General features: G+C 35.7%; 1 protein-coding gene across 7 annotated transcripts in view; it reads right to left on the minus strand.

Moving 5' to 3' along the window:
* TBC1D5 (TBC1 domain family member 5) overlaps positions 1-21876 on the minus strand; it is a 498316-nt gene that overhangs the window by 364726 nt on the left and 111714 nt on the right. For 5 of the 7 annotated variants that reach the window (XM_064490964.1, XM_031470042.2, XM_064490953.1 and 2 more), the window contains one exon: positions 10750-10935. The exons of the other annotated variants lie outside the window; for them this stretch is intronic. The gene's annotated coding sequence lies outside the window, so the exon portion shown is untranslated. The remainder of the gene's footprint in view (positions 1-10749; positions 10936-21876) is intronic. 7 annotated transcript variants of the gene reach the window in all.

The following is a 21876-nucleotide window of genomic DNA, read 5'->3' on the forward strand; positions in this document are numbered from 1 at the left end:
GGGGAGGTCTATCACTACAGGTAGCTGGGAACTTGAGCAAGAATGGGTAAAGAGAGCAACATTTTTCCAATTCAGAAACACCTGAGAGTGATCTCAGAGACCACATGACACCAGGAAGAAAATGCTGGACCTCTAATGTGATTGTTGTACCCGTATTTATCAGCTGTGCCCCTGGGCTGAGGTGACTGGAAATATGAGTCATAAGGAACATTCATAGATTTTCACATTCATGATTTTTTTACCCTTCCTCACGCAATCCCGGAAAAGAAGTAAGTTATCACTTTTCTGAGAAATAAATACGAACCATAAACTCCCTCAGGCCGGTGTGAGAAAGAAGTCCTGATTCTGATCTTAATGTAGCTTCGTGGTTCTCTAGAATGTACTACAGAAATATTTATACATTTGAGATTTTTCAAAAACTTCAAGAGACGTACCATTCATAAATGCTTGTTGAATGTCTTAATTCCAGTAACAGATTTTTTTTTAAAAAAACACAGAATTCCTAAACTGGAAACCATTGTTCATTTACTTTGCTAAAATAGAAACCAGAACGGGGTAAGCTGAATAGGAGAAGCCAAAAGCAGGGGGAAGCATCTACTCATGATGTTCCTTGTATGTGACATATCCTGGAAGTAACGCACAGCTGGACTGAAGATCTCTGGAGATGGACCTGTGCCCGTGTGTGCTGCCCGCCTGCCTGTCATTAACGAGAAACCATCCATGCCCCTATCCAAGGCCAACCTCTCCACCTGCACACACGGCGCCAGCAAATCTCTACTCTTCCTGGTATCACCGGTTTATTCCTCTCTACTGGAGTGTCTCAATATTGACCCATGCTGCTTCTCCTCTACTTAAAAAAAAAAATCCTGTCTTGACCAATCTCCCCCTTAAGGTTGCCGCATATGTCTCTCCTCCCTCTCCACCTTGAACCCAGTCCAAGAAGACTTCTGTCCTCTACTACAATTGCTCTTCTCAAAGTCACCAACTACTTTCCATTGCTAAATCCAACAATCAATCCACAGTTCAGAGACATCTGTCACTGATGACGACTTCCCTCCCCTGGCACACTTACATCACTTAGCTTCCTTAGCTTTCAGATATTCTAAAAGCCAAAGCAGTTTTCCTCTTACCTCATTCAGTTTTCCTTCCCTGGCCTCCTCTGCTAATCCCTCTTCTCCTAACCCCTTGACTTAAAGCACCCCAAAGCTAGGGCCTTCAGCTGCCTCTAGCTGTATCTACTGGACTGCATCAATATTACCCCTTTAAAAATACCATCTGCCGCTGACAACTTTCAGAGTTTTGTTTTGTTTTTTAATCCCAGGCCTTCCCCCTGAACTCTGGGAGAGTATCTGTCTCCTTGACTGCTCCACTGAAATGTCTAATCAACACCCTCAACTCAGCAAGTCCAAAACCAGACCCCTGCCCTTCTCTCCCGAATGTACTCCTTTTATACTCTTCCCCTTCCTCACTAAACAAAGGTCTTATCTTTCCAGTTATTCAGACCAAAAGCATAACTGGAGTCATTCTTGACTCGTCCCTTTCACTCATAACTCAAATCCAATCCATCAGCAGTTCCTGCTGTTCAAATCACAATTCTCTCTCACCTCTAACTTTCACCTCTGCTTCTGCCCTTCCTCCCTTAAAATCATTTCTCAATCTGGCAAGATGTAATTCTGTTAAACTATAAATCAGATGTTGATACTTGCCAGCAGCTTCCCACCTCATTCAGGATAAAAGACACACACATCTCTAAAAGCCTGGATTCCCAGTCACCTTCCTGGCTTAACCCCGACTGCTCTCTCCTCACTTTGCTGCAGCCACACCGACCACTCTGCTGGTCCTGACACATCAGTAATGCTCCCACATCAGTGCCTTTGTAATGCTTGTTCCCTCTGCTTGCGATGCTCACTCCCTCACCTCTGGCTGATCTGTACTAAAATGTCACCTTCTCAGTGAGGCTTTCCCTCACCACTATTTAAAGTTTCCATTGTTGTCCCTACACTATAACTCTCTATCCTCCACTTCTTGTTTCTTTCCCTTCATAGCACCACCATCTAACCTACTACATCTCTCACTTATTCATCTTGTTTCTTGTTGGCCTCTCTAACCTAAAATGCAAGCTTAATCAAATTAAGAATTTTTCCCTTTTTTTCCACTATGATATCACCTAGAAAACTACTCAGTGAGGAAGACTGGCTTCAAATTTCTCAGGAGGAATAATGGATGTTAGAAACAAATTGAGCACAGTCTTTAAAGTTCTGAGGAAAGTTATTTTACACCTAGAAATACATACCCAGCTAAATTATCAATCAAATGTGATATAAGAGTAAACTATTTTTAATAAGCCCAACTCAGAAAATTCATTTTTCACCATCTAACCTTCTGAAAAATGTATTTAAATTGTGACAATGGAACACAGGAAACATTAGAAATAACCCAGTAATATAATGAAAAAGATCTGAGGATGACAATTCAGTAAAAGGTCAAGGATGCTCTGGTCCATATTAAAATAGATGGTCCAGGTGTAGTGAGGTATTTCTTTAAAAAGAGAGTAGATAATCTTACAAACATTTATTTTACAATTTATGCTTTAAAGCATAAAACTACAACTATGGTGTGCTATCCATCAGTGGAGAGACACAGACCTCCTATGAACATAAAGCAAAAAGAATGGTAATTTAAAACTCTGGTAAACACAAAGAACTAAACACATGCAGAAAAAAAAAACACGGTAGAAATATGAAGCAAGATATAGTATGATTTTGAGAAGATGAAGAAAAGTAAGAAATCTCCTGTTCTAGAAAACAATGTCCATTGGTCGATTAGTTCTGGAAGGAAAGCAGGTATGTGATGAACTGAATTGATACATAATCGTTAAATAAGAAATACTGGATGTAATCATTTCTCTTCAATGTTACTTTGCTGAAAGTCATTCATCACTGTCATACTCTAATCACCAAAAAATGGAAAATCACAAGTGTTGACAACACGTGGAGAAAATGGAACCCTCATACATTGCTGGTGGGAATATGAAGTGCTGCAGCTACTGTGGAAAATAATTTGGTGGTTCCTTAAAAAGGTAAACAAAAAATTACAACGTGACCCAGCATTTTACTCCTAGGTATATACCTAAAAGAGCTGATTTAGGTACTCAAATAAGTATATGTAAATATAAATTCACAAAAGCAGTCTTCACAATAGCCAAAAGGTGGAAGTCAACTAAATAATTATATATACAATGGAATATTATTCAGCTATGAAAAGGAGTAAAGTACTGACATATGCTACACCATAGATGAACCTTGAAAACAGCATGCCCACTGGAAGAAGCAACACAAAAAATGTCACATATGATTCCATTTATATGAAATATTCAAAAATAGATAAATCCTTAGAGACAGAAAGCAGACTGATGGATATCAGGAGTTGGCAGGAGGGCAGAATGAGGAGAAACTGTTTAAAGGGTAAGGCATTTGACCCTGGTGTGATGGAAACATGTGGAATGAGAGACAGCGGTGGTTGCACAACACTGAATGTACTAAATGATACTGGATTATTCACTTAATTTTATGTTATATAAATGTCACCTCAATAAATTATTCCCAAAAAGATACTCTATTTTTAGATCAGCCTTTTCCTATTTTCTTACTTACAGAGTATTAAAAGGTTTCCATTATCTTCTTGAATTATTGGAAGGATCTTAGGACTAAATATTTATGGTTTTGAAAAAACATTTATCTAAAGTTCACTAATCATTAATGCTTCATTTCATTTATTCCCCTCTGTTTAATTCAAGTCACAAAATTTTAAATGTAATACTTTAAAAATACGTATCAGTTCATCACTACAAGGTAGGGTTAGGGATTTTTTGCTTGCTTCTTTTTTACATTATTTTTATTTTATTCAGCTCTATGGAGGTACAACTGACCTCAATATAATGTAGTAAAATTGCAAGACATTTAAAGTGTGTATTGTGATGATCTGATGTATGTGTACATTGTAAAATGGTTCCTATCATCTAATTAATTAAAATATGCACTTTTGATGGGGTGAAAACATTTAAATTCTACTCTCCTAGTGAATTTCAATTATATAACACAGTGTTATCAACCATATTCACCATGTTACACATTAGCTCCTCAGACCTTATTCGTCTTGCAGCTAAAAGTTTGTACCTTTTTTTTTTTTTTTTTACTTACTTCTATTTCCCCTAACCATCCAGCCCCTAGTAACTACTTTTCCACTCTCAGTTTCTAAGAGTTTGAATTTTTCCCTCAGTTTTTTATAGATTCCACATGTGATACCATGCAGTATTTGTTCTTCTCTGGCTTATTTTACTTAGCAAAACACCTTCAAGATTCATCCATGTTGTTGCAAATGGCAGGGTTTCCTTCCTTCTCAAGGCTGAATAATACTCCACTGTATATATGTACCATATCTTCATTCTCCATTCATCCATGTTGGGCACTTAAGTTGTTTCCATATCTTGGATATTGTGAATAATATTGCAATAAACATGGGAGTAAAGATACTGCTTTGATATTCTGTTTACATTTCCTTTGGATATATACCCAGAAGTTAAATTGCTAGATCATAGACTAGTTCTATTTTTAGTCTTTTAAGGAACTTCCATACTGTTTTCTATAGTGGCTACACCAATTTACATTCAAACTGACAGTGCACAACGGTTTCCTTTGCTCCACACCCTCACCAATACTTCTTATCTCTTGTCTTTTTAATGATACAAATTGTGACAGCTGTGAGGTGACATCTCCTTGTGGTTTTGATTTGCATTTCCCTGATAATTAGTGATGCTGAGCATTTTTTTATGTACTTGTTGGCCATCTGTATGTCTTTGGAAAAAATGTCTATTCAGTCCTTCTTTTCATTTTTTAATCAGATTGTTTGGTTTTCTGCTATTGAGCTGTGTGAGTTCTCAATGTATTTTGGATATTATCCCCTTATCAGATGTATGGTTTACAAGTATTTTCTCCTATTCATTAGGTTGCTGTTTCATTTTGTTGATGGTTTCCTTTGCTGTGCAGTAACTTTTACCTTTGATACACTCCAACCTACTTGCTGATTTTTTATTTTGTTGCCTCTGCTTTTGGCGTCAAATTTAAAAAATCACTGACAGGACCAATGCTTCTAGGAGTATCATGGCTTCATATTTTATGTTCAAGTTTTAATCCATTTGGAATTGGTGTTTGTGTATGGTATAAGATAGGGATCTAATTTCGTTCTTCTGCCTATGGCTGTCCAATTTTCCCAACACTATTTATTTAAGAGACTTTCCCCAATGAATATTCTTAGCTCCTCTGTAAAAAAATTAACCTTCTATGGGTGGGTTTATTTCTAGGCTCTCATTTCTGTTCCATTAATCCATGAGTCTGTTTTTTAATGCCAATATCATACTGTTTAGATTATTATAGCTTTGTAATATAGTCTGAAATCAGGAAGTGTGATGTCTCCAGCTTTGTTCTTCTTTCTCAGGATAGCTTTGGCTATTCAGGGTCTTTGTAATTCCATATAAATTTTAGGACTGCTTTTTCTATTTATGTGAAAAATGTCATTGGACTTCTGAAAGAGATTTCATTGAAAATGTAGTAGTATGGGTAATACTTTGGGTAGTATGGACATTTTAACAACATGAATTCTTTCAATCCATGTGCACAGAATATTTTTCCATTTATTTGTCTTCTTCAATGTCTTATAATATTCAGTGTACATATCTTTCATCTCCTTGGTTAAATTTATTCTCATGTTTTATCCTCTTTGATGAAATTGTAAATGGGATTTTTTCTTAATTTCCCTTTCTGATATTTCATTGTTAGTGTATAGAAATGCAAAGGGTTTTTACATATTGATTTTATATCCTGCAATTTTACTGAATTTGTTTATTACAGTTTTTTGGTGGAGTTTTCTATATACAATATCATACCTCTGCAAATACAAACATTTTTACTTCTTTCTTTCTAATCTGAGTACCTTTTACTTGTTTTTTGTTTTGTTTTGTTTTGTTTTGTTTTGTTTTTTTGCTTGAATTTTCTGGTTAGGACTTTGAGTATTATGCCAAATAAAAGTGGTGAGATTGGTTCTTTGAATATGGGGGACATATTTTTATCGTTCATTTTATTAATGTGGTATATCACACTGATTGATTTGTGGATGTTGAACCATCCTTGCATCACTGAAAATAATCCCAGGTGATTAAGGTCTATGATTCTTTAATGTACCACTGAATTAAGTTCAGTTTGGCTTATTGAGGATTTTTGCATCTGTGTTCATCAAGGATACTGGCTTGTAATTTTCTTTTCTTATAGTACCAAGTTTTGGTATCCGGGTAATCCTTGCTTTATAAAGTAGCTTTAGAAGAGTTCCCTCCTCTCTGGTTTTTTTGGAAGAGTTTGAGAAGAACTGACATGAATTGTATTTTAAATGTTTGCTGGAATTCACCAGTGAAGTCATCTGGTTCTGAACTTTCTTGGGAGGTTTTTGATTACTGACTCAATCTCCTTATTAGTAATTGGACTATTCAGATTTTCTATTTCTTCATGATTGACAGGTTATAAATTTCTAGAAACTTAACTATTTCTTCTAGGTTGTTCAATTTGATGGTGAATACCTGTTCATAGTAGTCTCTTATGAAACTTTGTATTTCTGTGATAGTAGTCCCGACCCCCCACCCCCAGTATATCTAGCTAAAAGCTGATCTATTTGGTTTTAGTTTTTCAAAAATCAGCTCTTTGTATCGTTGATATTTTCTGTTGTTATTTTAGTCTCTATTTCATTTATTTGTGTTCTGTCTTTTCCATTCTTCTACTAATTTTATGTTTAGTTTGTTCTTCTACTAGTTCTGTGAGATGTAACATTAGCTTGTTTATTTGAGTTTCCTGTGTGTGTTTTTTTTTCAAATTGAATAAAAAAGTCTTCAAATTCTATAGTGCTTTACAATTTTCAAAAGTACCAAACACACAATTTCATATAATGCTAAAATAGCCCTTTTTCTCCCCTATCCCTATACTGCCACTCCTCCCTTCCCTCTCTCAGCTGGTAACCACTAGGTTATTCTCTATATGTGTGAGTCTGCTTTTTTTTGTTGTTTGTGTTATTCATTAGTGTGTTGTATTTTCTGCATATAAGTAATATCATACAGCATTTATCTTTCTCTGTCTGACTTATTCCATTCACCATAATGCCCTCCAATTCTATCTATATTGCTACAAATGGAAAAATTTCATCCTTTGTTATGGCTGAGTGGCATTCTAGTGTGTGCATGTGTGTGTGTGTGTGTGTTCCACTGTATATATGCCACATATTTATCCATTCATCTGCTGATGGACACTTAGATTGCTTCTATGCCTTGGCAATTATAAATAATGCTGTTATGAACATTGGGGTGCAAGTATCTTTTCAAATTAATTAGTGTCTTTGGTTTTTTTGGATACATATATACCCAGAAGTGGAACTGCTGGGTCATATGGTAGTTCTATTTTAGTTTTCTGAGAAACCTCCATATTGTTTTACACACCAATTCACATTCCGACTAACAGTGTACGAGGGTTTCTTTTCTCCCAGATCCTCACCAACATTTGTTATTTGTGTTCTTTTTGATGACAGCCATTCTGACTAGTGTGAGACGATATCTCATTGTGGTTTTGATTTACATTTCCTTGATGATTAGTGATGTTGAGCATCTTTTTTTGTGCCTGTTGGCCATCTGCATTTCCTTTTTGGAAAAATGTCTATTCAGTTCTTATGCCATTTTTAAATTGGGTTGTTGGTTGTTTTGATGTTGAGTTGTATGAGCTGTTTATATGTGTTGGATATTAACCCCTTATCAGTCATATCACTTGCAAATATCTTCTCCTATTCAGTAGATTGTCTTTTCATTCTGTTAATGGTTTCCTTTGCTGTACATAAGCTTTTACATTTAATTAAGCCCCATCTGTTTATTTTTATTTTTGTTTTCTATGCTTTAGGAGATGGGTCCAAAAAATTATTGCTGCAATTTAAGTCAAATAGTGTTCTGCCTATGTTTTCCTCTAGTTTTATAATATTTGGTCTTACATTTAGGTCTTTTATCCATTTTGAGTTTATTTTTGTATATGGTGTTAGAGAATGTTCTATTTTCATTCTTTAACATGTAGCTGTCCAATTTTCCCAGCACCACTTCTTAAAGAAACTATCTTTTCTCCATTGTACATTCTTGTTTCCTTTGTCTTAGATTAACTGACCATAAGTATGTGGGTTTATTTTGGGGCTATTCTGTTCCATTTATCTATGTATCTGCTTTTGTGCCAATACCATGCTGTTTTGATTGCTGTAGCTTTGTAGTATAGTCTGAGGTCATGGAGCATGATTTCTCCAGGTCTGTTCTTTTTTCTCAGGATTGGTTTGGTTATTTGGGGTCTTTTGTGTTTCTATACAAATTTTAAAATTACTTGTTTTATATTTGTGAAAAAATGCCACTGGCATTTTGATAGGGATTGCATTGAATCTGTAGATTGCTTTGAGTAGTATATTCATTTTAACAATATTAATTCTTCCAATCCAAGAACATAGTGTATCTTTCCATCTGTCAGTGTCATCTTCAGTTTCTCTCATCACTGTCTTACCATTTTTTGAGCACAGGCCTTTTATCTCCTTAGGTAGGTTTACTCCTAGTTATTTTATTCTTTTTGATGTGATGTAATGAGGATTGTTTCCTTAATTTCTCTTTCTAATAGTCTCTTGTTAATGTACAGAAATGCAACAGATTTCTGTGTATTAATTTTGTATCCCGCAACTTTACCAAATTGATTGATGAGCTCTAGTAATTTTCTGGTGATGTCTTTAGGAATTTCTGTGTACAGCATTATGTCATTTGCAGTGACAGTTACACTTCTTCCTTTACAATTTGGATTCCTTTTATTTCTTTTTCTTCTCTGGCTGCTGTAGCTAGGATTTCCAAAACTATTTTGGATAAATGTAGCAAGAATGGACATCCTTGAGTTTTCTTTTTCTTAATGTAAGTTAATGTAAGTGTTTATCACTTTGAACTTCCCTCTTAGAACTGCTTTAGCTATACTGGATTAGGGCTAATTTTTATCTTCTTTTTACTTTTACATATGTACCAAACTTTGTAACAAAACATATTACTTTTATATAAAAATACTTGCAATTCATTAAAAGGGTAAAAGTCTTAAAAAAAATGGGAATGAGTACAAGAAGAGACTACTTTGGGAAAGGGTACATGTTATTCTAAGCTGATATAAAGGACTTTAAAAGTTTAACATATTTTAAGCCAAGAATGATTTGAGAGCATCAGCATGCACATACAACTTACACAGACAGAAAGAACAAGAAGAGGATAAAGAAATATACACCTTACTATAAAGGAATGATTCTATCAAGGATTTGTCCTCCTTTTCAATTTTGAGATCTGAACATAGGTATCACAGATGAACCAAGTAAGTGCTCCAGTGTTTCCCAGCAGTTGCACAGTTCTTTCCAAGTCAACTGACAGCTAGTAGCGAGAGAAGCACAGGAGAGACAGGAGAAAAGGCAGCTTGACTGAGACAGAAAACAAATTGCCTGATTCCATTTATTTTTCCTACAAGTCAATCGTGAACAACCATACAAGTGATCTCAAGTATGGCTTTTGAAATTGCAAAGCTGATCCATTACTGAATAGGGAAATTCATTTAGTTATGGGCACCAGCATATATTAAATGAAGTATACAAAAACAAATGTAATAGAAGAGAGTACAGCATATATTGCAAGTAGCCAGGGCAAGAACTGCTTCAACTTCTGTTTGTTTCATTTGTATATTTATACCTGTGGAAAATCACTCATAAATGTAAAATTTATTGCTTATTATAGATTGTGGTAAAAAAAAAAGTGAGATGCCTTCAACTGTAAGTTTAATCATTCTAATTTTGCTACTCCAACAAATTTAATGAATATCAGGAAGTAGGGAGGTAGGTAGGTAAGAAAGAAAACAAGAGAAGAAAAAAGAAAAGAGCTATGGATACAGTGTTCAGCAAGAGAAAAGTGCTACAAGTCTGCTGGTGGGAAAACACTTTTGAAGCCCCCATGCAAACTCAGTTAAAAGAGAAAGAAAACAATGAGTTAGCGAAGATTGGAATCTTCTGGTGGATAGATACAGGAAATGGAAAGAAGCTGATCAGAGAACTCTGAGTAACTGCATTCAAGGGCAACATTATTCCCTGAAAGAGCCTACAATGTAAATCAAGCAGAAGTGTATAAACACACATATATAGGTACAAACACACATGCACACACACACAATTTTTTTATACACAAACCTATGCAAGACATTACTATAATAAGTGTATTATGAAATGAATGTTTATCTCCTCCCTAAAACTCATATGTTGAAATCTTAATTCCTATTTTATGAGGAGTGAGACTCTTGGGAAGGCTTTAGATCAAGAGGATGCAGCCCTCATGAACGGGATTAGTGCCCTTAAAGAAGAGACCCCAGAGAGCCCTCTCATTCCTGGAACCATGTGAGGATACAGCAAGAAGACATCCATCTATGAAACAAGTGGGTCCTCAACAGACACCAAATCTGCTGGCACCCTGATCTTAGACCTCCCAGCCTCTGAAACTGTGAAAAAATAAATTTCTGTTATTTGTAAGTCACCCTTATGGTATTTTTGTCACAGAGGCCCCAGTAGACTAAGACAGGTATTAATAGCACTGAATTTTGAAATGCATGTTTTGAATAAATATATGCTTACCTTTCAGGAAAACTTCACTGATCCACTTATCAAACTGACACGTGAAAATGCATGCTCTTGTTCTGGGGCCCAGACAACTGCAGGCTCTAGGCAGCAGAGTTCTCCAGATAAAGTCTTAGTTGGCCGAGAGGGAGCAAAGAAGAATCAAGAACTAGAGGTCGGCTGAGTTCTCCCTCAGCTGAGCTCCTGGAAAAACAGAGAGTACCCAGAAAAATAAAGAAAGAAAATAACTTCAAATATTCCTGTCTCCAAACAAAAGAATCCTAAACCAACACAAAAACATAAAGAGCAGGCTGAAAAAATTTATGTCATAATATTTTAGGCTCTTAGAGGGCAAATGTTAGCCTACTTCTTAATCACTCTTTCCACCATTTATTTTATCTCCTGGAAGAAAGAAATTCATTTTATAATACCTACAACAAAAAGCATTATAATACAAAAAAAAAAATCCAAAACTCTTCAACACAAAACAAATCACCTGTTACCAGTTTGTTTCATTGAAATGAAATGGAAGTGCTCAAATAAGGAATACACTATTTTCATACACAGTAAAATAATACCAAGTATCAAAATCACATAAAGTAAGAAATGGAAATTAGACATTTGAAAACAAATGTGAAAAAAATTCCACTGAAAATGGATTCCAAAGCATTAATAAAACATAAAATTAGAATACAGATGTATCAGTGTGGCAAGTAAATATTACTGGTAAATTAAAAATTAATTTCCATAGCTTTTTTTCCTGGAGAAAAAGAAAAACATATATCACCTTTACTAATATACTTTAATATACTTTCACAAATTATATCTGACATAGATATATTTCTACATAAAATCTGCAAGAATGAAAACTGAATTTCTTCAATAACCATACAATTTAAGTAAAGAAACTCTTAATAATAATAAATTACTAAATATATTAGTATCATTCCTTTCTAGATTTCATTCTGTATTAGTTCACTTTACTCACAATAAAGGACAACAGCAGTTGGGTAATATAATGTAAAATATAAATCGGAAACACAGAACTGAAAAAAATTATGATAATACATGTAACTGAAACCTACTGGGAGTCAAAAGAAATTAATTACTTAAAACACATTTTAGTATCACGTGCTACTAAATCAAATAACAAAGTACGATTTCTAAAGACTACAAGTGAGTGTAGCATTGATCTCTAGACAGATTTCCAGAAACTGTTTTATGTCCCTGTACAAAAAATAGTTCATGTTTTGTTTGTTCGTTTGATAAAGGGAATGATTTATTACATTCTGTTATAGCATTTCCTTATTTTAACTTTCAATCTTATCTGAAAAGTTACAAACAACATGTTTCTAAATTATATAATATATGTATGGAAAATATCTAGATATTGTCAGCAGCTCCTCGGACAGCAATACAGTCACAAGGTTTTTCTGTACAGCTTAACTAAAAATTGCTACACCGCTAAAATAAAGCATGTCTCTATTTCTCAACTTTCCCCTGTATAAATAAAGACCATTTTTATTCTATGTATGGCCCTTCAGAGTGAAAGCCATTCAAACATCTTTCAACTATTACAACATATGTGTATTTCCTGAGTGTGGAACACAATACAGACTGTCATACTACTGTGTCAGTACTATTCAGAGAATGACGGCTATTTCTTAAGGTACAACAGTAACCAAAGAAAATGCGACACTACCATCAGTGTCCTGAGTAGTTGTAATTTGTTTTGTTTCCAAATACACACTATACAATTTTACATTTCTTCTAACTGCTGGGATCATAATTTAATTTCTTGTCCTGACAGGACATGTCCAATAAAAGATTTCACTGACATACTATCAAAGAAACCAAGAAAGAAGGAACAAGACTGTGGGAAGAAAGAGGAAACACACAAGACAGTCTGTGCAGTAAGAGTGTATGTAACACCCAGACTTGCTCAGCAATCCACACACAGAAGGAGTGTTTACCACAGTCTCACTGAAAGGATATACCAGTTCTTCTTTTAGTTATGCTCTACGGAATTGCATAAACATTGAGAAATCTAGAAATAGACATACACATGCACATATAAAAATTATTGTCAGTGTATAAGTTACTGCTGCCCTGGGACTGCAATAATTTATGTAACATCTGTTTTCATATTTTTCTAATTTTTTTCCTAATTAACATGCATATTTAACGCATAAATGCTCAGACCACCTCTTTTTTCTGCTGACTGTGCCTCTTTATTTTTGAAGTTGTGCACTCCTAGGGAGAATACAGGATAGATGGAAACCAAAATCTTATTGAAAGCACTAATTTTAAAATGTAAACAACAGTACTAAACCAATTTTCAAGAAAATACTACAACCTTAAGAGTTTTCACAAGAACATTTCAATTTGCTAACAATAGTCTTAGAGTATAAACTAAGGTCCAAGTACCAAAAAGTAACATAAAAGCACAATTTCAGTATTATATTGATCTTTCCTATTTTTTCTAACTTTTATAAGTTGAAAACTTTTTATAACATCTATGATTTCCTGTCTTCGTAAATTTTGGTAGCATTTAAAAATTTTTATACCTTAGGCAACTAACATAAAAAAATACATTCCATGTCGTAAACATCAAGAAGTATGCAACCAACTATATCTTTCTTAAATTGTAAACTTCAAATACTGTCCAGATGCAAGGAAAGGGGAAAGTTTTTACTCTAAGTCATTCAAGTACAATCAACTTCTAAAAGCCCACCATCTGCACTTAGAAATTCAAAATGCAAAGTACTACTAGTCTTTATTTAAGTAAAATTAGAGGCCAATCAAACCAATGCTACAATAACAAACATTCCCAAATAACAATGCTAAACACGCCAACACGGTGACTTTGTGTGTACTTACCTCACTTTAGGAATTAATCACTTTGTATTGGATTTAATTGCCTAGTTATGTACTTTGGTCAGTCATTTAATATTTCTCATCTGCTGCCAGGGCTGTTCTAGGCCTTACAGACACTGAAATTGGCTCAGCCCTCACAGAACTTACAATTTATTTGGGGAAATAGTCTCCAACAACCACGCGAATACATAATTACAGAGACAAATGCTATTAAAAATACGGGAGATATGAGAGATTTCCCGCCATGAGATTTTGTAACCGGAGACTTGACTTAGCCCAGAGGGCAGCAAAGACCTCAAGAAAGACTGTCTGAGACGAGATCTGAAAGGGACAGGGAGCATCCCAGAGTGGACCCGTCAAGTGCAAAGGTGTAAAGCAGGTACGAGATAAGCATATAAGGTCAGAAGAGAGGAGCAGGAGGCCAGGCAGCTGGAGAGGGAGTGCCTATGAAACAAAAGGGGCAGAACAAGTCAATAAGGCAACGTTCCTGAAGGGTTTTAAATAAGGCATGACATTCAACTGTATTTTGAGAAAGTATCAAATTTGGCTGAACCATGGAGCGAGGCAGAGGAGGTACAGGCCAGGAGGGAGGTGACAGCAGCGGAGACTAAGGTGATGATGGTGCAGGCGAAGATGGAAAGGCAGAAGGAGACTTGGGGGTAACAATCAGCAGAATTCAGTGAAAGGTTAGAGTCTGTGGAGGATGTGGCTGGATACAATTCCATCCACTGGGGGAAGGAACCTTAGAAGAAGGGTGCAGGTGTCAGAAGAAAGAGCCCAGGTTTAGAGTTGGACGCGCCAAAGGGTTAGCAGACAGAAGTGTCCTGAGGCATTTCAGTATGCACATCTGGAGCTACAAGAAGAGTGTGGAGCTTTAAGAAGAGTCTGGGATAGCACCAAATTTAGAATTTACCAGGATATGGGTACTAAAAAAAATAACTGAAGAAAAGAGGCATATATTATTTTCCCAATGGAAAACCCCTTCACATGCCTAGTATCTTCCTGGTGACTAGCTACCAACCACATCAGAATAGGAAAACCTATATTTCCTTATCTGATAAATTCATTTATCCTAAAATTGGTCAACTCCATAAGGCATATTTGCCTTGCCTTAAGTTGCTGAAAAATGGTCATCATTTATTAGACTGCCTACTCTGGGACAGAACTATAAAAATATGCTGAAGCTCTCCAAAAATGTGGTTCAGATGATTAATCCTCACAATAACCTTACAATTTTACAATCATCATGCCTGCTCTTAAGACGAGGACATTGAAGTTTGGGAAGGTATAAAGTCACTGGTAAAGCCAGTAAGTGACAAAGGCACACTTCCAACCCAAGGCGCCCTAAACCCACAGCTCGCTAAAAAAGTATGGCTGAGAGTCTGGGCTTTATGAAAACTGTGAGCCATGTTGTACACCTGAAACTTACATAACACTGTAAATCAGAAAGAGTCTGGGCTTTAAAATCAAATCAACCTCAGTTCAAATCCTGGTCCCAGAAGACCAGTTAAGCCCTCTTATGTTTCCTCACCTATAATTCCTCCCGCGCTAGAAAGCAGTAACGTATTAGGACACATGTGAAGGCTCTGGGCTGGGCATCACCAGTAACATGACGTGTTCCTTCACCACAGGAGCGTCAGCTGAAAGAGGACTTGGAACAAAGCTTGACCCTGGTGGCTCTGGAGAGCTCCCAGCACCGGGCACGGCAGGTCATCAGGACAGCCGCCTCAGCTCACCCCTGTTCCTCCTCCACCTCGGGACCAGTAGCTTCCATCAGAAGAGAGGAAGCCAGTGTCCTAATGCTGTCAGCAGAGAATTCAGCAGTGGTTCTATAACTTCGGTGTGCGTAAAAATCACCTGAGAAGCTTCCTAAAATAGAGATTCCTAAGCAGACCCTACCAAAGATTTGGATACAGCAGTGGGACAACAAACACTTTCCGTTTTCCAGGCAAGCAATTGGTAGATTATTTGTTGAACATATATAGTACTTCACTTAGTCCAATTAAGTTATACCCAACTTAAATATAAAAATTTCAAGTATGTTTTCTGAACAACTATCAAGGTTCCTTTTTCAATAGAAAGAGGGATGATTTTTAAAAAGCAGTTTTAACTATACACAAAATGTCTCCATCAAATTTGATTTTCCTTAATACAGATTTTACTCTTGTGATGAAAACTAAGTCATTTAGGGATTTACATGTCAAGAGACACAGGAACATTTAAGTGAGATGAATGGTTCAGAAGGAAAATTTTATTGCAAAAGTTAACCACTGGTTAAACAAAACATATTGTTGATTAGTAAAGAATCTTAAAAATATATAAGAAGGCCTAATACAGTTATAGTTCACTCCTCCCCAAAAGTGAAGAGCTCACATGTAACCCTTAGTGACACCAACGGATGCTAACATATACTGGTACCAAAGCAGCAATGAAGACAGGAAACATCTACTATATTTCCAGATACTCCAGATCACCTAGAAAATTAAAGTATGCCCATCTTCCCTTCTACATGGACTACAACTATCACTGTGGAAGTATGCATTCCAGTCACTGTCCCAGCAGCCCCTCTGACCTGACCTACCAGCAAGGCACACTGAGTTAGGGCTGCCCCAACAACATTCCAGAGCCTGAGAGGTTCTAACAAATCCCAGTACTCCAAACATTCACCCAAGGGTAATTTTTTTTAAAATTGTAATTGACCACTTCTGGGTATATATCTGGAGGGAACTCTAATTCAAAAAGACACATGCACCCGAATGTTCACAGCAGCACTATATACAATAGCCAAGACATGGAATCAACCTAAATGCCCATCGACAAATGACCGGGTATTTTCTGAATTTTGAATTTTCTGAATTCAAGGTGGATGCTATTCTTTCAAGGCTTATCTGGGAAACTAAATGTGAGCAGTAAAAAGTTTAAAGTTTATTACAGACTGTCTCCTTGTATTCCTTTGAATCAAAGAAAATACCCACTCAGGTTTTGTTTTTTTATTTTTTTAGCCCATGATTTATATTGGAGGCATGATAGAGAAAAGAAAGCTAAGGACAAGAAAAGTTGCTTGAAAAAATACTTTAGTGACAATAACATCAATATTGTATCATGAAACTGATATTTATATGGAATATCTCATTTAATGCTGCCTCACCTACACCACATCCCCCACCAAAACAAACAAAAAACAGCTAAGAAGAACCTAAGGACATTAACTTGCCCATAGTATATGACATTATTTTCTCTCAAACATGCTCATTTTTCATAAACCATAGTTGGTAGCAAGCTAGATCCCAAGCTACCATGAAGTTCCTGACAAAACAGAAACAAAAGTATGTATGACAAAAGAAGAGAAAAACTCTTGTGATCTGAGGATTCTATCTTCTAATATTGCTCTTGATGCCAACACAGTCTCTCTTCTCTACACCCTGATTCAATTAGGATCAAGCTCTGATAACAAGTTCAAATTAGCTTCCGAATAAGAAACAGATTAGTCTCAATCACTCTAAATAAACCAGAAGAAGTTAGGTCATTTCTGAGAGCTGCTTTGGGCACCCAAGAACAGTTCACTCCAGTCTCAAAGACTACTCTAAATGCCCCATGAAAAGTTAGAGAATTTCAGGAACTGCGGTTTCCCTAAGCTGCCGATTCAACCTGACTCCAAGAGATGAACAATTCCATCAGCATGTGTTGGGCTCTGCGCATTTCCTGTGGCAGACGTGAGGCACAGACATCCTTCACAGCACAATAAGGACACAAGCACATTTGCAATTAAAGTATTCCCTTCTTTTCAGTATGCTCCTGTAACTAAGAAAAAATAAATAAAATTTTTGAAATTATTTTAGATTAAACAGGCTGAAACTTTAAATATTATCCATAATTTTATTTCATATTCTAAATTCTCAGTTCCAGACTTATTAAATTATTCCACATCTCATTAACTACTCCTCCTTATGTTATTCCATTTGTTTCAGAGTTCTTTTCTTTTTTTTTTAATCTATTGCCTTTTTGTAACATAACCTGCCTGTCACCTTTTATCCAACAAACACTGTAATTTATCTTGCTCAAACTGCAAAAGAAAAACTCAACCGCAGTTGATTGCACTGGAGGAAAGCCTATGTAAAGTAGTCGCTGTCCCAAGTTCTTCCACAATTCTGAGGCAGCTCTGGTTCTCAGAAAACACAGTGCACAAAAGTAATTAAAACCAGAGAGAGAACAGATAAGTTAGCTCTACAAAGGACTCAATTATTTACCACACATATTTTTTCTGCTCTGTGGCTCGTGACTTTCCCATCACTTACTTTACTACCAAACTACTGTTCCTTTATTGATCGCACTGCCTATTAGCTCCTTCTCAAAAAGAAATAAAAGAAATCTAAACTGGGTAATGTTGTGAGTCATTAGTAGCATAGAAAAATGGTGGAATCAATTATCAGGTACTTAGTGAGGATTTGAGAGGCAATTCCAGTGGTGGGATTGGGTACTAACAACCAAACCAGCACAGCAGCTATAGGAAGAGGACTGAGAGACAAAACTTGAAAAAATGGTGGTACCTGACACAGAAATGGAAGTAAATTTCCAAGGTTTCTAATTTAGCACTTAGGCAGATTATTTGTGCCATGAAAGGAATTAAAAAAAAAAAAAGGCAGGAGGAGAAACGGATAAGAAAAACGGTTTATCAAGAGATAAAGCATGTACTGTATGTTTCACTGCATATTTTTGCCTACCTCAGTTAACTTGCACCCCTGGAAAAGCTATGTCAAGGACAAAAGAAGTAACAAATAATCTCAATTTTACTTCTGCTCACTTTTGTCACAAGTAATCTGAATTCACTGACTAAAATGAAGTTAAGAAAATAGATCACACCACTAATTCCACAAGTATTTGAGATTTCATCTTATTTTACAAAGTCTCCTTAGTTGTAAACACACTAGTGCAAGTTGAAAAGTATCTCCAATTGATTACTCTCTTTAAAACTGACAACTTGTGGTCTCTGTAATTCATATAATACCTCACTCTGAGCTACTTATAGGTACAAATAATCCAGCTGAATTTAAAGATTCCAAGCAATATTATTATTATGGTCTCAATCGCAAAGAAATTATAAAACTAAGAATATTCAAAATCCCTTAAGAATAAATGCTCTGTAAGATTAAAAGATTATAACTGATGAAATGAAAAGAGAAAAATCATAAATATAATAAGTACAGTATACCAAAACTTTCGGTTTATATAAGAATAGGTTACAAAGATTTTTTTTTTTAATTCATGTTTTCTACTTTGGATACTGGAAATTAAGCAAGAACTCTCAAGCAATTGGTTAACTACTCTCCAAGGGCAGTAGGCCAAATAAAGCACCCAAATTTTAGGACTTAAAAAGAAAAATGCCCAAAGTCAGTCTTTTAAGAAATGATCCTCAAATTCTTCTGTGTTCATCTTTACAGTTATTTCTCTCACCCAAGTTACATGAAGGGAAGGGTGACAATTAGCTACCATGCTCCTACAAGGACAGTTTCAATAAGGCTTGCTGAAGCCTCCAAACAGGCGGTAACTCTGGTACTTTGGAGGACATCCTTCCAGCCCTCTGTACGGGACCACTCCTTGCATGAGTGAGTGAACACTGGGCCATCTCCAGAGCAGTGTCTGTGGGGGGAAAAACTCTGAAGACTAGGATACTTAATCTAAGACCTTGCTGCTTTTAAAACATGGTGGCCTAATAGTCATTAAATTACCTCTACCTTTCATTGAAAATTTTTAGGAATGTCCTATTTAAAGACTACCAATATGTAAAATGTGCTTGTATACTAAAACCTGCCCTTCTGAGCAATGTCTAATGATATTAATTTCTCAGCCCAGGTTACCTGGGCTGGGTGTCAAGGTGGGAAGAGGATGTCCTCAAAGACTCTTCTCTGTTTTAGAAAATGTCATTGTATTTAATTCTCATAACAGCTCTGTGCAAACATCTTGTTAGTATTCTCTCTCATACAGGTGAAAAAATGTATGCACTGGTAAGCAAATGTATTTAATATCGCACAGTTAATAGATGGTATTTAAACTCAGATCTGTGACACTCCACAAGCCATAGCCTTCACACATCATCATAAGGCCTTCAAGTTTATCTATGAATAATGTAAGTCAAAATCATGTGGTGAATTAACACGACTCCTTTATCTCTACATCTCATTGCAGTGCCTTGGAAACCTACCACTGAGAGTGAGGTTTGTGTCCCCTATAATCAGGGGGACACAAACACAGAAATCTGTGCCTCATGGAACTCAGACATCCATTTTTCTCACTGATTTTCACTCCAAAATACATCATCTCTTGGAATCAGTACTACAAAAAAGCTCTCTGAAAATGTACTTAGCCAAGCTCTGGGCTTCAGTCAATGTGACAGGCATTACTTTAATATTAAACTTTCTAAACAACTAATTCCCAGACACTTTTTAACATGTTATCCTTGACAGACCATAAGTACATATACATTTGAGAATCAGACTTTTTAAATGGTATTCCTTCTCAAATATCCCTAAACCCACTGTGCAGGTGGCCAGACAAAGCCAAAATACACCCTTAGTCTCAATATAAATATGAGATGAATATACATAAATCCCAGAAAAGTACTATACTAAGAATATACGATAGCAAATCTTCCAGAAAATTCAGACCTGGCCCACCCTACCCCACTCCCAAAGTTGACATAACCAATTGGAAAGGGTTCCGAAGAGATCATTAAAGTACTTTCTAAAGGCAATTCCAGAATTTCCTTATGAAGAACTTGTCACTATTGCCAGAGGGCTAGACTTGTTTTGACACCTAACAGAGTTTCTCAGTCAGAATAAGTTTAAAAGGGGCAGTAAGTTTTAGATTAAGCCACTTCTTCTAGCTCTCAGAGGAATAATGTTGACCAGAAAACAAAGCGCTGTGGTAATAAGGTTCAATCATGTATACATTATGTTACATATAAATTATTTTTAGTAAATAGATTTTAATTCTCAAGTATGAGAATTTTTAAAAATAAAGACTAAGTTCAAAAAATATTGTGGTGTATTTTTTTTTTTTAACTGTGATTCCTCTATTCTGACCCTTAGCAGCTTAATCTATTTGGAGCTCTATTTCTAGGATCCAATATCTGGTACCTAGAAATCATTTAACATAACTTTATCAATTTGCTAAGCCATGATATTCTGAATTCAACTGAGGCTTCCACGTGCCCAAAACATCCATCTATAGACTGGTACAGTTCTCTTCAGGGCTAATCTTTCTTCTTAAACAAAAACCTCTCATCAGAGCAAAACCTTTTCGCAAAGCAGCTGAGCTGCATTTCCAATGGACTGGTCTTCCCAGCTTCATATAATTAACAATCTCAGTGTGTCTTTGCATGAATGAGCGATTATTAACTAATTTTTTTAGAGTCAAGCTCTTAAACTACAATAAATATTAGTAACATAACATTATATACTTTTACAAAACCACGCAATTCAAACATACATAAGCAAATTTACAACAGTCTGAGGACAATGAACATAAGAAAATCCCAAAATTTTCAGGACTTCAGGTCTTTGCAGAAATGAATTACATACACTAAAAATTTCTAATTTACCTAGCTTTTAGCAACTAGAATTCTGCTCAACAGAGCTTTGATTTTTCTCAACCTACAATACCATTTTAATTATCCCACAAAGGTTAAATTATGATCAGAAGAAGAAATTTAGGCACAGAAAACAGACCAAGTATTTTTCAAAGGAATAAGGACAGTCTTTTAGTAACCAGAAAATCTGACCATGTAGGAAAACAAAGTTCAGCAAACATAAGGGTTCATTTTATCAACTCCTATGATTTACAGATCAATAGAGTGTGTATTATTTCAGGGAGGCATAATGGTAAATATTAACATGTATATATTAACATGCTCAATTGCAACAGACAATCTCATGAGGTTTCTGTGAGTTAAGCAAAAAAAAAAAAAAGGGAAAAAAAAGAAGGGGGGCTTTGTTAACATCTAATAATGCAATACAGAAATTCTGTTTATGCCGTGTGTAATAATAGATGTTTCCATGATACTGAATAGACTTTTCCACACAAAGACGAAGATCATTCACCAAATTATTGTGACTACTGTATTATATTCTGAAAGAAAATGATAAATCATACCAGCCTGCTCCGTAGTGCCAGGCACATTTATCTTGCTAGTCTCTCTCTTCTAAACTATGATAGACTAGAACACAAGAAAAATAGGTCTCTTATTCCATCACTACCCTAGTGCCCACCTCT

This window comes from Camelus dromedarius, chromosome 2, assembly GCF_036321535.1.
Source record: "Camelus dromedarius isolate mCamDro1 chromosome 2, mCamDro1.pat, whole genome shotgun sequence".
Taxonomy (NCBI): domain Eukaryota; kingdom Metazoa; phylum Chordata; class Mammalia; order Artiodactyla; family Camelidae; genus Camelus; species Camelus dromedarius.